At 37.9% G+C, this 15621-nt stretch overlaps 1 long non-coding RNA gene across 1 annotated transcript in view; it reads right to left on the minus strand.

The window, feature by feature from the left end:
• The window catches only part of LOC143026588 (uncharacterized), a 69534-nt gene extending 61382 nt beyond the window's left edge, over positions 1-8152 (minus strand). The window contains exon 1 of the long non-coding RNA XR_012966509.1: positions 7837-8152. This is a non-coding gene — a long non-coding RNA (uncharacterized LOC143026588). The remainder of the gene's footprint in view (positions 1-7836) is intronic.
• Positions 8153-15621: the final 7469 nt, after the last annotated feature.

Raw genomic sequence — 15621 nt, forward strand, 5'->3', positions numbered from 1 at the left:
TGTGAACTTTCACTTGCCATAGATGAATGCTTCATGTATTTGTATTATGGTATTTTGAATATGTTTTGTGTTTTGTATTTTGGTATGTGTAATATATGTATTGGTATTTTGTGCATTTTTCACATACATTACACACAAACATACGTAGGCCTACTCGCACGAAAAAATATACAAATCTACACAAGGATGAATCTCATCCAGGACATTTTGAGTTAAGTATGAAAAATATAATGATTCATGAGAACAAAATTTGGGACATAGTATAGGTCTGACTGCTTGCACTGTGATAGTGTCATACATTTGTAAGTGGTTCTTCCAACCGAATTCGAAACATTACGTCAGCATAGGTAACCAGCTAGCTTGGCAATTTCTTTTTTCCCTCCTATTGCCTCGCCCTGTTAACACCTTACTAAGTGACTAGTATTTGGACGATTCCTTTTGTCGAACATGTGCATTATCGTAGTTCACTGTCAATGTGCCTGTTACTGTTTGTTACTTGATTATATTTGTTTAGGATCGTGTATGAAACAGAGAACCCATGTATTATTGCCACAAACCGCCTTATCACTCCACAAGAATACTGTTACAGAAATGAGCCAGAACAGCCAGATATATCAAATTCATACACCACATACTTTCAGTATATAGCAAAATAATTAGATACGGGATTTGGATTGAGCAATGGATACAGTTGCAAGCTGTCTACGGCAATTTCTGTCGACTTCTTCATGGAAACGCTGGTGGGGAAATAAGCTTTCGGCCTTCAAAGGGAAAAGAGAAACATACGAAATATGATGAGGCTTCCGAGAAATTTAGCTCTCATTGGGCGTATTCATAGTTATTATTTCCATTTTCAGGCAAGCAATGTATCTGAACTGGGATTTTCCTGAAATTGCTAGGAAAATAAAGAACACAAATTCCATGCTCATGCAAAAGCTATTATTATTTCCATTTTCAGGCAAGCAATGTATCTGAACTGGGATTTTCCTGAAATTGCTAGGAAAATAAAGAACACAAATTCCATGCTCATGCAAAAGCTAGCAAATACAATAAACAAAAGGGAAGGCTACTAAAAATTATTCTTATCAAATATCCTCGAATAGAGCGTTTTCTTTTTCAAACTTATTTTCCCCAGTGCACGTAAGAGAAGGCTGGCTGATGCAAGAGCAACTTGTATGCGTGATGTGACGATAGAAAAAAAATATATATCACTCATTCAAAAGGTTGTATTTTATGTTACTTCATTGGATTCCCATCGATTAGACGAGGTTTAGCATGAAAAGATCGAGACTGAAGGTAGTGCTTAAAACAATTCTTATCACTGATATCTCCCGCCAAGCACCAAATACAAGGAAACTGATAGTAAAGAGCAACCTGTGACGCAATGTACCGTGCATTTGTAAAGTGTCTCAACTGAAATCACGAAGAAGAGATTGATTGTCGATAACCGATGTCCTTGCATTGCTCATACACTTTGGCACCTGTCTTCCGGAACAAGTGTGACTCAAAATTGGAATTTCAGAGAAAATCTGTTCATTGCCACACACAGGATCAACCCAAACATTCTCCGACAATATATGAAAAAATCACGCTAAATTAGGTTGCCACAGAAAGCCAGTTTGTGAAATCAGGAAAAGATAGGCTTAGAGACCTACAAACAAAACCCATATCCCCATGATAGTGTTGGTAATGGCACATTTAATTTCCAGATAACCAACAGCACTGAAAATGTAAACAAAATGCTTGCAGCCCCGTAGATGCCCTACGTGCTCTGCAGCTTTGAGTAAAAACAGTAGAAAAACTCCCTCCAACGCTTGATGGTCAGCTTTAGCATACCATACTTTTATGTTGTAATAATGAATGAGATCGTTTCCTTGTGTTGTGGTCAGGGTCCTTTCTACGGATTGGCGACCTCAAACCTATAAGTTATATAGGCGTTCATTCATTTCCTTGCCAATTTCACCCTGTACTGGCATATTCTAGCTTAAATTTACCTCTTGAATTTATCATCATCATCAATTTCAGACGTATCACAGTTGGGTGGAAAATTGTGAAGGAATACTATGAGAGGCTCTCTACTTGCATGTCAAAATTTATAACCAGTTTATAATTCCAGTTATCATATACGAATGTAGAATTTGAAGAATGGCGAAACTGGTGGAGACAAAGACATTCAGACGGCCGGATCAATCCAAGACTGTTCAGGCAAAACTGAACGTGTATGGGACGTTGAGGCTGCATGTGCAGGTTGGCTCCGTCAGGCCAGCCTCCGGTTCAGGCTTGTTTGAGCGCGTATGGGCACATGAGGCGGCCTTTCAGGCCACATCTCTCAGTACTTGGCAGCTTACCGTTAGCATGTCTGCCACACTGAAGAAGAAATGCGAGTTTGAAGCGAATTCGTTGATAATACAGGGAAAATATGTGCTTTTGGGAAATTTAATCTAAAGTATTCAGAAGTGAAAAATATACAATGTATAGCTTGTTTGTTGAAAAATTAAAGGCGGTTGAAAAAAAATCAAAGAAAAGGACTGTGTAAGCTTGTTTGTTGAAAAATTAAAAGGTTGTTGAAAAAATCAAAGAAAAGGACTGTGCAGTTGCCCGAGATTTAGTGACCAAGAAAATCAACAACACGAGTAGCTCCTAAAGAGGAGGAAGAGGCTACCGTCTCCCAGCCTGACCGATCCAGTACGGTACAAAACTATCTCATATGGGCCTGATATAAACACGAATTTAAACTGAGTAATGCAACATCGGATATGTGTAGTAGGATTACACCGTAATAGATATTATTTATAGCGATGGAATGTAAGGATACACACACACCGATTAAGATATTACTCTGGCAATAGTCAAAATAAATATATACTGTGATATGGAACATGGTCGTTTACACACAAAAAGATACAAATTTACACAAGGGTTAATCTTATCCAGGACATTTTGAATTCTCTAGGAAAAATGTAGTGATTCATGTGAGAACAATATTTGAGACATAGTGTAGGTCTGACTCAGTCCTCTACAACTAGAATACACAAACTTTAAGTGGCTTGTAGGTCAGTGCAACAGCTGCAGTCGTAAGTAGGTCTAACTCTTCCGCATCCATGAGAGGCTATGGTCTTCACTCCAGGGTGTCTCGCTAGAACTAAGCTTTGCTGTGAGGCAGGATTGAATAGTATGTGTGTGTACGTGACACCAGCCGGCCGGAGAGGTCCCCTGAGCGGATACTCAAAAACCGTGCCTTGAGGACGGCTCGTTGTAGAGGCAATACCTCCTGTGCGATAGGGTAATACTTGGGACACTATCCATTGCACAATACAGCACCACAACATGTTGACCGCGGGTAGACCCCTGCTGACGGATGTTGACGCAGTGAGCCGTTGGCGACGCTAATACTACTTCAGGACTGGATAGATAAGTTAGTGTGTGTGGGGGGGGGGTGTAAAAGGTTAGAAAAGGAAGTTGAAGTTTATAAGATGTGTGGCAAACCCATTTGCTTGTTTTGGGATAGTGATTCTCACGTAGAGTTGATTTACAACCTTTCCGTAGAAGCTGGGTTCTTATTCTTTGTTGTTGTTTTTATTCTCTTCTTCCTCTTGTAGTTATTTGGTCTCCTTATCCTAAATTAGTAGACTTAATATTAGGTTCTTAATCTACTGTAAGTGTTTTTTAAATCTAAAAGTTAATAATCCTTATTGTAATATTTTAGTGTAGTGTTAGTTTGGACCTTAGCTTAATGTTAATTGTCCTTATCGTAAGGTTAATCATCATTAACGTAGTATGAGTCTTCCTTTAATACAGTTGTTTTCTTAGTTTAATGTTATTTTCCCCTTAATCCTAAGTTTTCTTATTTTTGTACTTGTTCTTCTCGTGTTTCTTGAGTATTTTCAATATAAATACTTGGGTTCAGATGGGTTTCCGTTGACTGTTGGGGAAATCCTTGGCTACCAGCTGGAGACGTGTGCGTCTATGCCGATGTCGTGGCTGTGTTGTACTGTACTATGTGTGGATTGACTGTTGTTAGGCGGTCCCAAGTTCTGTTTGCCAGTCTGTGGATTCTTTTGTTTAGGGCCTATAGTTTGTGTTGTTTGTGTAGTTTTGGTGTGTTTAAGTATGGGGGTATGGAGTGGGTGGCGAATCGAAGTGCTTTGATTTGTTACTATGTACCAGCGGTGATCAGAAAGTAATGACAGTCGGACTCGTAGCTGAGAGACTATAAGTGTTGGGGGGGGGAGCAAGGGGCAGCAAGTGTTGCCTGTTGTTACATGTTTGAGCTTGTCGCTGTTTGTCTAGCTTACATTTTATCGTTGCGCTGTGCGATTGCGTCATTGTTGGTTTGCCTCTCTAACAGGAAACATGGATTTTTCGAAAGAAGGCTGCAGATTCTACACCTTCACAAGGTGGAAACTCGGGAAAAAAGCATCGGAGATCAGAGAGGAATTGTTGCAAGTTTTTCCCGAGTCTACTCCATCACTGGAAACTGTTTCCCGCTGGATTCGAGCTTTCGCAGCCGGAAAATTGCAGCTAGAAGATGATCATCGTCCTGGCCGCCCTCGGACATCCGTGACCGAAGCAACGACGGTCCGTGCGCGGGCCATCATTGACGAAGATCCAACTGTTACTCTTCGATTCTTATCCTTGGAGCTCGATGTCAGTTATGGGAACGCACATGACATCGTGCATGAACACTTAGGACTGAGGAAGAAGTGTGCTCGATGGATACCTCATTTGCTTACGGAAGAGCAGAAGAGCGAACGGGTGCGGATTTGTCGTCTATGGCTGGCTGAATTCGAGCCAAATGGTCCGAAACGGTTCTCAGATGCAGCTACCGGAGATGAGTGTTGGATTTCTTTCTTCACCACCAGAGACAAGCATTCCAACATGGTGTGGTTGAGTGATGAAGAACCTCGACCTCAGATTCTGAAGGAAGGATTTCGCAGCAGGAAGCGCCTTTTCACCATCTTCAATTCACAAGGACCAATGTGTGTGGATGTAATGCCTCAACAGTGTACTATCACAGCCCAGTACTACACTGATCACGTCCTTCCTCGAGTCCTGGAATATCAGGCCAAGACTGCACCAACCCGTCGCCGATCGCGCCTTTTGCTGCACCATGACAATGCTACCCCCCACAAAGCCCGCCTCACTGTGCAGTTCCTGGAGCAGCAGGGGATCACACTTCTCCCCCACCCACCCTACTCGCCTGACCTTGCTCCCTGTGATTTTTGGGTGTTTCCAAAGATCAAGGGTGCGATCGCAGGGAAGCTGTTTCATCGCATCCAAGATCTGGCGCGAGCAGTCAATTCAGAGCTACGAGGTATATCGGCTTCTGAGTACCGTGAGTGCTTCATGAAGTGGCGAAAGAGGATGGAACGTTGCATAGAGGCAGGAGGGGAGTACTTTGAAGGAATGTAGGCCACTATTTGGATTTACCTCTGTACCGTGAAAATATATGGTATCACTGTCATTACTTTTTGATCACCCCTCGTAGTTGGGTTGGCTTTCATGTGACTTGTGATTAGAATGTATTCCAGCAAAGGTCTTATGAGTGCTTTTTAGTCTTGTGAGTAGTTTGGTGTATAGTTTTCTAAATTGTCTTAGTGTGTAGTGCCTTTTCATTTTGTGTGTGTGTGTGTGTGTGTGTTTGTGTGTGTCTGTGTGTGTGTGTGTGTTTGTAGACCTCTACTGCCCAGTGTTAGTCCTAGTATTTTCATGTTTCTTTGCTTGTGTACTTATGTATCTCCTATCAGTATTTGTTGATACGTGTAGTAGTTGAAAATTTGTTTTGTCCGTTGCTATTTCCATTGTTCATACGTTTCTATTGTTTCTGTTGTTCTGTGTTTTTTGTGCTAGCATGCATTCATCTGCTGTGTTTGGGTATGTGATTATTTGTGTCAAGTTGTCTGAAAACTGCATGTGTGTGACTCCATCACAACCTGGAGGCCCTAAACACAAGAATCTACAGACAGGTTGAATAGTGTTGGTGAAAGAATGCATCTCTAGGGAACCCCACTGTGTATGTTGAAGGGTCGTCCTGTGTATTGGTGTAATTGTATGTGCTTTTCTGTTGTCTAGGTATTTGCGGAGTATTTTGTTAGTGTGTCTGGGAAATGTGTTTGGTGTGTTTTGTGTTTAAGTCCAGTGTGCCATATTTTGTTAAATGCTTTTGTAATGCCTTGTGATACTACGTTACATCCGTGTTTGTGTCGTTGGCTTATGGCTATTGTTTCGTAAAGTGTAGCTGTGGCTGTGTGCATTCTTCCTCTTGTGAATCCATGTTGATTGTCGTTTATTGTGTTGCTGTCATGCAGATGTTTGAGGAGTCTTTGTAGTATGATTTTTTTCTAGCATTTTTCCTGGGACTTCGAGTAGTGATACGAGTCTGTAGTTATGTCTGTGAATCTATGAATATGATATAAATGACAACTTATTATTAGATTAGATTATTATTAACGAGTGGGCGTTAATCCCACCGTTGCTATATCAAATATGTAATGCCCCAAAGAACACGGCAATATTTCTTTAAAATGATGTAGGATGTAAATCACACCGTCATGGGAATAAAACTATGTCAGGCCACGAATACCACTGATAAGATTAATAATTATATATATACATATATATATATATATATATATATATATATGTATATATATATATATATATACATATATACACACATATATATATATATATATATATATATATATATATACATATGCATGAATAGTTGTGAAATACTACGTTAGGTGAGATTTTTAATTGATATGCAGAAAGTACTAAATCATGATCCCCTGCTACCATCACAACAACAAAAGAACTTTAATATTCGAACACGTAGTATTTCGTGGACACCACACGGTTTTATTCTACCCACTAGGTCTTTTAGATATTACGCTGCAGTCACTGAATTGAGAGCGGAGGAAGGAAACTTAAGTATAATTCACGAACGTTTTTACTAATCTATGAGACAGCGTATTTTTTAAAATCACCTCAACACTTGCAACACAATTCCTTCTTACCCTATATACAATAGAATATGATTATGGTAAATTAACACGTAATTTCAACCATGGGGAAGGAGTTAACGTGGGGTAGGAATGTAACACTCGAACGCGTGTGCTCAATCCCTTTTTCTGATTCCTTTTACATATTTGCATAATTATCACGGATCTACAACCGATGGTGATAATTACGAACCACTATACCTAGACAATTAATGCAAAATCTTTGCAATGGACTTCAGGGCAAGAATAACAGAAGAATAAATAGGTAGTGTGTGTATGGGGGGGGGGAGTGAATGTTTGACGATTGCGCGATTGAATTTTTGGGTTTACGCCGCTAAGTCTTCCGGGCCACTTTACTGGATGACGTGTTATTTCCAAGTGTCACGCTATCCGGGTTATACAATTTCTTCACATAGATTAACGATTCTTATTATATACCATAATACCACTATCTACTCGACACTTAGAAGAATTCCGTCCTAGGATAGACTTCCCCCTTCGTTTATCACCTACCCTATTACAACCACCAAAATCGTTGGGTGAAAGCAACACCCGAACGCAATCCCTTGTTTTTTGCTAATGACTAACTGATTTTTAAATCCGGATACGTAGGATTCTTGTTGATCACTACATCCCTCATCCTTTGCGTTTCCGTACGTAAACTCCCTATAATTAATTTGATCACTGGTCCATCATCCCATGCCTGTTGACAGCTGGAGTTTTCATCAGCGAGTCCTCAAGTGTACTTATACCCACATACAGTTGACTAATTACTCCAACCTATACTACATTGCAAATGTCTCCATATTTCCACTAAGATTGCCGTACATACCTGTTGACGGTTGGGAGTTTCATCATCGAGTCGTCATACCCACGCGCTACCTCGGGCGCCTTGGGCTCGTGGTTGCACCTAGGGTGACCAGACGTCCTCCTTTAGGCCGGACAGTCCTCCATCCGGCGCAACCTCACGCCGGACGTGCATTTGTTCTCCTTTCTTGGGGTGTGGCAAAAATAAATGAATAAACAAACAGATAGATAAATTAATTAATAAAGAATATATGAATAAATAAATAAATAACCCTAGGCATACAATAATGCCGTGAAATTAAATTATGTGGGAGTACCCAGGCCAAGGTCAACGTCGGAACTCGGCAGCCGAAGAAGACAGGAGCTGCACTGGACCAATGGTGTGAACGGGATAGATTCAACTCGGCCCATTCAATATAACCAAGTCGGCCCATTTTTATGGCCAACTCTGCCCATTTTTATAGCCAACTCTACCCATTTTTTATAGCCAACTCTGCCCATTTAGTATAGTTGTATTTGTTCGTCAATCTTGCTTCCTTTTCTTCCACATACACTGAATAAGTTCTTAGTACTTTTCTGTATATTTACTTTTTTCAAATATATATTTGAAATGCTGCAGAACACACGCACAGCAATATTACGCAACGGTAGGTGTAAAGGTTTTATTCTTCCTTTCCATACATCATTTAATGACTATAACAACTGCATTTAGAAATAATTATAGGGCAAATCGTTTCCCTAAACATTATAAATTATTTGGTTGTTATAATTGTTTGAAAATAAAGAAATGCTGAGAGAAAGGGGCTTACAAGTGCCGTACACAAATGACGCCGGTATGCACAAATACCTTAGAAAAGTTGTCATTACCCTACGTACCAGCTGAGCATATTGAAGAATTATTCGTAAGATCTTACAGAAAAAAAAAAATGGATGCCAAGCACTTGTTGATCTTTTGAATTATATAAGGAATACGTGGATCGACTCTTACTATTTGGCCTCCTTCTACGTGGTGTGCTTGGACGAAGCATACGGACAAATAACGATGTGGAAATTATGGCACCACCGGTTAATGTGAAAGCAAGAAAAGGGCAGCTTAGTTTTTACTTGCTTATTTACCTATTACACAAGGAAGCCAGACTGGTTACACTACAAGTGCGTCTCCCGTCTGATGGAAAAGTTTTACGTAAACAAAGTACGAAATACAAAAAACATGGATAACTTGTAAAACTTTGGGAAGAATACACCGCTGGTGAGAGGTCGGGAAAAAATCTCCTTGGAGCCGTATCTTACCAAATCGCAGTGTGCACTAGTTTTTTTAACCATTGTTTTAAACATTTTTACCATTCTTTTTTTAATTTCATACTTTTATTTTTTAATCTACATCAACTTGTATTTATATTTATATAATTTGTTTTTATATATGTCATGAATAAAAGTATTTTAATAACTTTCGTTGTTTCTCTGTCCAAGCTACTTTGTGTTTGAGCCGAGTTGGTAATGGGCCGAGATGGACCCAAAGCCCTCAGGACTGCAGCCCAATGTATGAGATGTGAATCATATAATCACACATTCACCAGTATTGGGTCCATCTCGACCCATTACCAATTTGGCCCATAACCAACTCTCCACTGCATACCAACTCGGTCTACTGCATACCAACTCGGCCTATTGTTAACAAAAAGTAGCTTGGACAGAGAAACAACGAGGTGGCCACGGTGCAGTGTGGTTTGGCAATTAATTTATGAGGTTAAGGAGTCTGAAAATACCGAAAAGAAAGACTTTGTTTAACTCTGACTGGGCCAAAGAATTTGGCAATCAAGGTGAGGATACAACTAGGTTTTGTTTGTGTTGTAACTTAGGTATACAGGTATTTTTTTTTCGGTTTCATTAGAAGTGAAAAATATTATTCACTTTCAGTTTTTATTATATGTACACACACACACACACACACACACACACACACACACACACACACACACACACACACACACACACACACACACACACACACACAATATAGAAAAGGAAGAATGATGTATGAAAAAACAAACTTTGATAAAATAAGAGAATTCTTTCAAAAGGAAAACTGGGAAGAAATATACAAAGAAGAAACAACAGTAGAAGAGAAATGGAATATTTTGACAAAAATTTACAAAAAAGGAGTGGAAAAGTATGTCCCAAGACAAAAAACAAGGAAAAGAATATGTAAAATGCTGGTACAACAAATGTTGTAGGGAGTTAAAAGACAAAAGAGACAAAGCCTGGACCAGATGGAAAAAAGACAGAAGACCTGAAAAATGGAAAATATATACCTGTTATAGAAATGAATATGTACAAACGTGCAGAGAGGAAAAGAGAAAATATGAAAAAGATGTCATAGAAAAGTGTAAAGATCAACCAAAACTATTCTACAGATTTGTAAACAATAAACTGAAAAACAAACAAGACTTGGAGAAATTAAGACAAGAGGGAGTTGAATACACTGAGGAAATGGAAATGGCGGAAATTATGAACAAACATTTTAAATCAGTGTTTACAAGGGAGAACATACAACCTGAAGAGATTGAATGGTAAGAGAAAGTCCCCCCTATGGAAGAAATAGAGGTAACAAAGAATGAAATATTGACACACTTGAGTAATCTTGATGTCAGAAAATCGCATGGACCAGATGATATAGCAAACTGGATTCTGAAAGAATGCAAGAATGAACTGGCAGACAAAATACATAGCATACTAAACAGTTCCTTGAAAGAAGGAAAAGTTCCAGAAGATTGGAAAAAAGCAAATATAGTACCTATATATAAAGGAGGAAATAAAGAAGAACCTACAAACTATAGACCAATCTCTCTAACAAGTACAATAGCAAAAATTTGTGAAAGAATTATCAAAAGTAGATGGGTAAAATATTTAGAAAAAAACAAAGTGTTAAATCCAAGGCAATTTGGATTCAGACAAGGACGATCATGCGTCACCAATTTAACATGTTTCTATTCAAGGCTAATAGATATAATACAAGAAAGAGATGGATGGGCGGACTGTGCATTTCTAGACCTAAAGAAAGCTTTTGACAAAGTACCACATAAGAAGTTGCTTAAGAAATTAGAAACTCAAGGAGGAATACAGGGAAAACTACTAAATTGGATGGAAGACTTTTTGCAAGAAAGAAAAATGAGAGTAGTGATAAGAGACCAGCACTCAAAATGGGATGAAGTAATAAGTGGTGTTCCGCAGGGAACAGTTCTGGCCCCAATAATGTTTGCTATATATATTAATGATATGGATGAAGGAATAGAAAGCTATATGAGCTTCTTTGCAGATGATGCAAAACTAATGAAAAGAGTGAAAACTGAAGAAGATTGTGAATCACTACAGAGAGATCTAAATAAAGTACAGGAATGGAGTAGGAAGTGGGAGATGGAGTTCAATACAAAAAAGTGTAGTATAATGGAATTTGGAAAAAGCAAAAACAGAATAACAGGAGCATATAAATTGGGAGAAGAAGGAATAAAAAAAGTAGAAAATGAGAAGGACCTGGGAGTCATTGTTATGAATAATATGTCACCTGAGAAACATATAAATAAGATTTTTGGAGAAACTTATAATTTAATAGGAACAATCAAAGTTGCATTTACATACCTGGATGAAGAAATGGTGAAGAAAATCCTAATCACCCTGATAAGACCAAGATTGGAATATGCAGCAACGATATGGTCACCAAGTACAAAAAAATGTATAAAAAAACTTGAAAGAATACAAAGAGCAATTACAAAACTGGCACCAACACTCTCAAAACTATCATATGAAGAGAGACTAGAAAAACTTGAACTACAGACACTAGAGCAAAGAAGAGAGAGAGGAGATTTGATAGCTATTTACAGAATCATGAAAGGCATAGAAATTACTGATAGAGAGAATCTGATAAAATGGGATGACAGAAATACAAGAGGACACGGAAAGAAAATAAAAAAAGACAGCTATAGAAGAGATTTGAAAAAGAGGAGCTTTCCTCACAAAGTAATAGACAGTTGGAACAAGTTAGATGAGAAAGTGGTGTGTGCAAAAACAATACATGAATTTAAAAATAGTTTAGATAAAATGAGATATGAAGACGGGATCCCACGAGCATAGCTCCCCTTCCCGTAAAATACAACTAGGTAAATACACACACACACACACACACACACACTTCAACGAACGGACGGCTTAGAAGACGTTCTGAAGAAAATTGAAGTATTGTGGATCCTAACGCAAAGAGAAGTGCCTATTGTATTTACAGGGTGGGGGAAATTGCTCGTGGGGTAGTAGGAAAGTAGGGAAACAGGAGAAGGGGAGGGATTACTGAGGGAAATGGAAGGAAATGAGGAAGGAGTAGACTTGGCCCAGACAGACAGGTGAAAGGTAAACAAAAGGCCCCCCGATGACGATGAAATGTATAATAAAAATGTAAAGATTAGAAGTATAGATAAGAGCAATACAGTAGAAAGTGATGAGAATATTTTCCAGGGATTTAAAGAGGGTGGGGGGGACACAACCCCCCCCCCCCCCCCCCCCCCCCCCCCCCGACTGACAAGACTAGAAGAGAAGGACTTGGAGCGTAGGTTCGGTCATGTTAACAATATTATACGGAGGGTTGAAAAATTGGAAGAACTAGAGAAGGCGAACAAAAACTTAACTGATGAAATAGAAAACCTGAAAAGACAGTTAAAAGAAGTAAAGGTGGAGAATGAGGAATTGAAGAGGAATAGTAAAGAAAACAGAGAGGGATGGAAGTCGATAAATGAAAACAGTAAAGTTGCATTTACTGATATAATTAAACAGCAAATGAGAGAACAAACTGAAGACTCAGTTATCAAAGTGATGAGACAGAAGGAGAATATAGTAAGAGACTTAGCTGACAAAAAGAAATGTATAATTATATTAGGAATGGAAGAGAAACATAACCCAGATAGAACCTCAAGAACCAATGAGGAAAATGAAAAAGTAAGCAGTTTACTAAAACTAGTTCAGGAAGATGAACCAGAAATTATGAAGGAAATTGAGGAAAAATTCAGGTTCGGAAAGTATAGTAAAGATAAGACTAGACCAATTAAGATTAAATTCAGGTCACAAACGACAGCAGAGAATATCTTATCCAAAACAGGGAAACTAGCAACAACTGAACAATATAAAAAGGTATGGATAAAAAGGGAAATGAATAAAGAGGAAAGAGAGGAAGAAAAGCAGAAAAGACTTGAAGCTAAGACAAAAAACGAGATCAGAACGGAGTCAGAGAAAGAGAGATTCTATTGGAGAGTAGTGAATATGAAACTAAGGCAGTTCGACATACAAGAGAAAAACAAAAGGGAAACAGAGAACACAATGGAAGTGACAGAAAACTAAGAGTGTCTTACACAAATATAGATGGATTAATAACAGGATTGAACGAGCTGAATGATTATTTGAAAGAAAAAGAACCGGACATAATGGGAATTGTAGAAACAAAATTAAAAGGTCCACTACCACCCAACAGTGTAGGACATGATGCATATAATTATTGGATTAAAAACAGAGAGAAAAAGCAAGGGGGTGGAGTTATGTTCCTGACTAAGAAGGATATAAACGTGAAGGGTGTCATATATGGAAAGAATACAGTAGAGATGATTATGATAGAAGTGGAAGACAGAGATAAGAAGAGCAGAAAATTTGTAATAAATTATGTGCCTCCGAAAACAGCCTCATGGGAGGAGAGTGAACATAAAAGTATGTTAGAGGACACAAAGATAACATTAAATAAAATAATGGAAGATGGAGGAAGAATAGTTATAATGGGCGACTTTAATTGCAAAGAAATCTGCTGGGAAGAAATGACAGTAAAGGGTGGAGACGGCTCATGGGGAAACGCTCTACTTGAGATGATTACTGACCATACAATGACACAATGGATACAGGAGAACACCAGGTATAGAAATGAAGAAGAACCATCGAGACTAGATTTAATAATTACATCTGAACCTAGAATAGTGGACAAGATTGAATATAAAACACCAATAAGTAAAAGTGACCACATATTGATTGAACTGGAACTTAATGAAGAAAAATATAGGAAAAGAAATGAGCAATATAGAAAAGGAAGAATGATGTATGAAAAAACAAACTTTGATAAAATAAGAGAATTCTTTCAAAAGGAAAACTGGGAAGAAATATACAAAGAAGAAACAACAGTGGAAGAGAAATGGAATATTTTGACAAAAATTTACAAAAAAGGAGTGGAAAAGTATGTCCCAAGACAAAAACAAGAAAAAGAATATGTAAAATGCTGGTACAACAAAAGTTGTAGGGAGCTAAAAGACAAAAGAGACAAAGCATGGACCAGATGGAAAAAAGACAGAAGACCTGAAAAATGGAAAATATATACCTGTTATAGAAATGAATATGTACAAACGTGCAGAGAGGAAAAGAGAAAATATGAAAAAGATGTCATAGAAAAGTGTAAAGATCAACCAAAACTATTCTACAGATTTGTAAACAATAAACTGAAAAACAAACAAGACTTGGAGAAATTAAGACAAGAGGGAGTTGAATACACTGAGGAAATGGAAATGGCGGAAATTATGAACAAACATTTTAAATCAGTGTTTACAAGGGAGAACATACAACCTGAAGAGATTGAATGGAAAGAGAAAGTACCCCCTATGGAAGAAATAGAAGTAACAAAGAATGAAATATTGACACACTTGAGTAATCTTGATGTCAGAAAATCGCATGGACCAGATGATATAGCAAACTGGATACTGAAAGAATGCAGGAATAAACTGGCAGACAAAATACATAGCATACTAAACAGTTCCTTGAAAGAAGGAAAAGTTCCAGAAGATTGGAAAAAAGCAAATATAGTACCTATATATAAAGGAGGAAATAAAGAAGAACCTACAAACTATAGACCAGTCTCTCTAACAAGTACAATAGCAAAAATTTGTGAAAGAATTATCAAAAGTAGATGGGTAAAATATTTAGAAAAAAACAAAGTGTTAAATCCAAGGCAATTTGGATTCAGACAAGGACGATAATGTGTCACCAATTTAATATGTTTCTATTCAAGGCTAATAGATATAATACAAGAAAGAGATGGATGGGCGGACTGTGCATTTCTAGACCTAAAGAAAGCTTTTGACAAAGTACCACATGAGAAGTTGCTTAAGAAATTAGAAACTCAAGGGGGAATACAGGGAAAACTACTAAATTGGATGGAAGACTTTTTGCAAGAAAGAAAAATGAGAGTAGTGATAAGAAACCAGCACTCAAAATGGGATGAAGTAATAAGCGGTGTTCCGCAGGGAACAGTTCTGGCCCCAATAATGTTTGCTATATATATTAATGATATGGATGAAGGAATAGAAAGCTATATGAGCTTCTTTGCAGATGATGCAAAACTAATGAAAAGAGTGAAAACTGAAGAAGATTGTGAATCACTACAGAGAGATCTAAATATAGTATAGGAATGGAGTAGGAAGTGGGAGATGGAGTTCAATACAAAAAAGTGTAGTATAATGGAATTTGGAAAAAGCAAAAACAGAATAACAGGAGCATATAAATTGGGAGAAGAAGGAATAAAAAAAGTAGAAAATGAGAAGGACCTGGGAGTCATTGTTATGAATAATATGTCACCTGAGAAACATATAAGATTTTTGGAGAAACTTATAATTTAATAAGAACAATCAAAGATGCATTTACATACCTGGATGAAGAAATGGTGAAGAAAATCCTAATCACCCTGATAAGACCAAGATTGGAATATGCAGCAACGATATGGTCACCAAGTACAAAAAAATGT

The sequence above is a fragment of the Oratosquilla oratoria genome, chromosome 6, assembly GCF_046742065.1.
Source record: "Oratosquilla oratoria isolate Oo_2021 chromosome 6, ASM4674206v1, whole genome shotgun sequence".
Lineage (NCBI taxonomy): Eukaryota > Metazoa > Arthropoda > Malacostraca > Stomatopoda > Squillidae > Oratosquilla > Oratosquilla oratoria.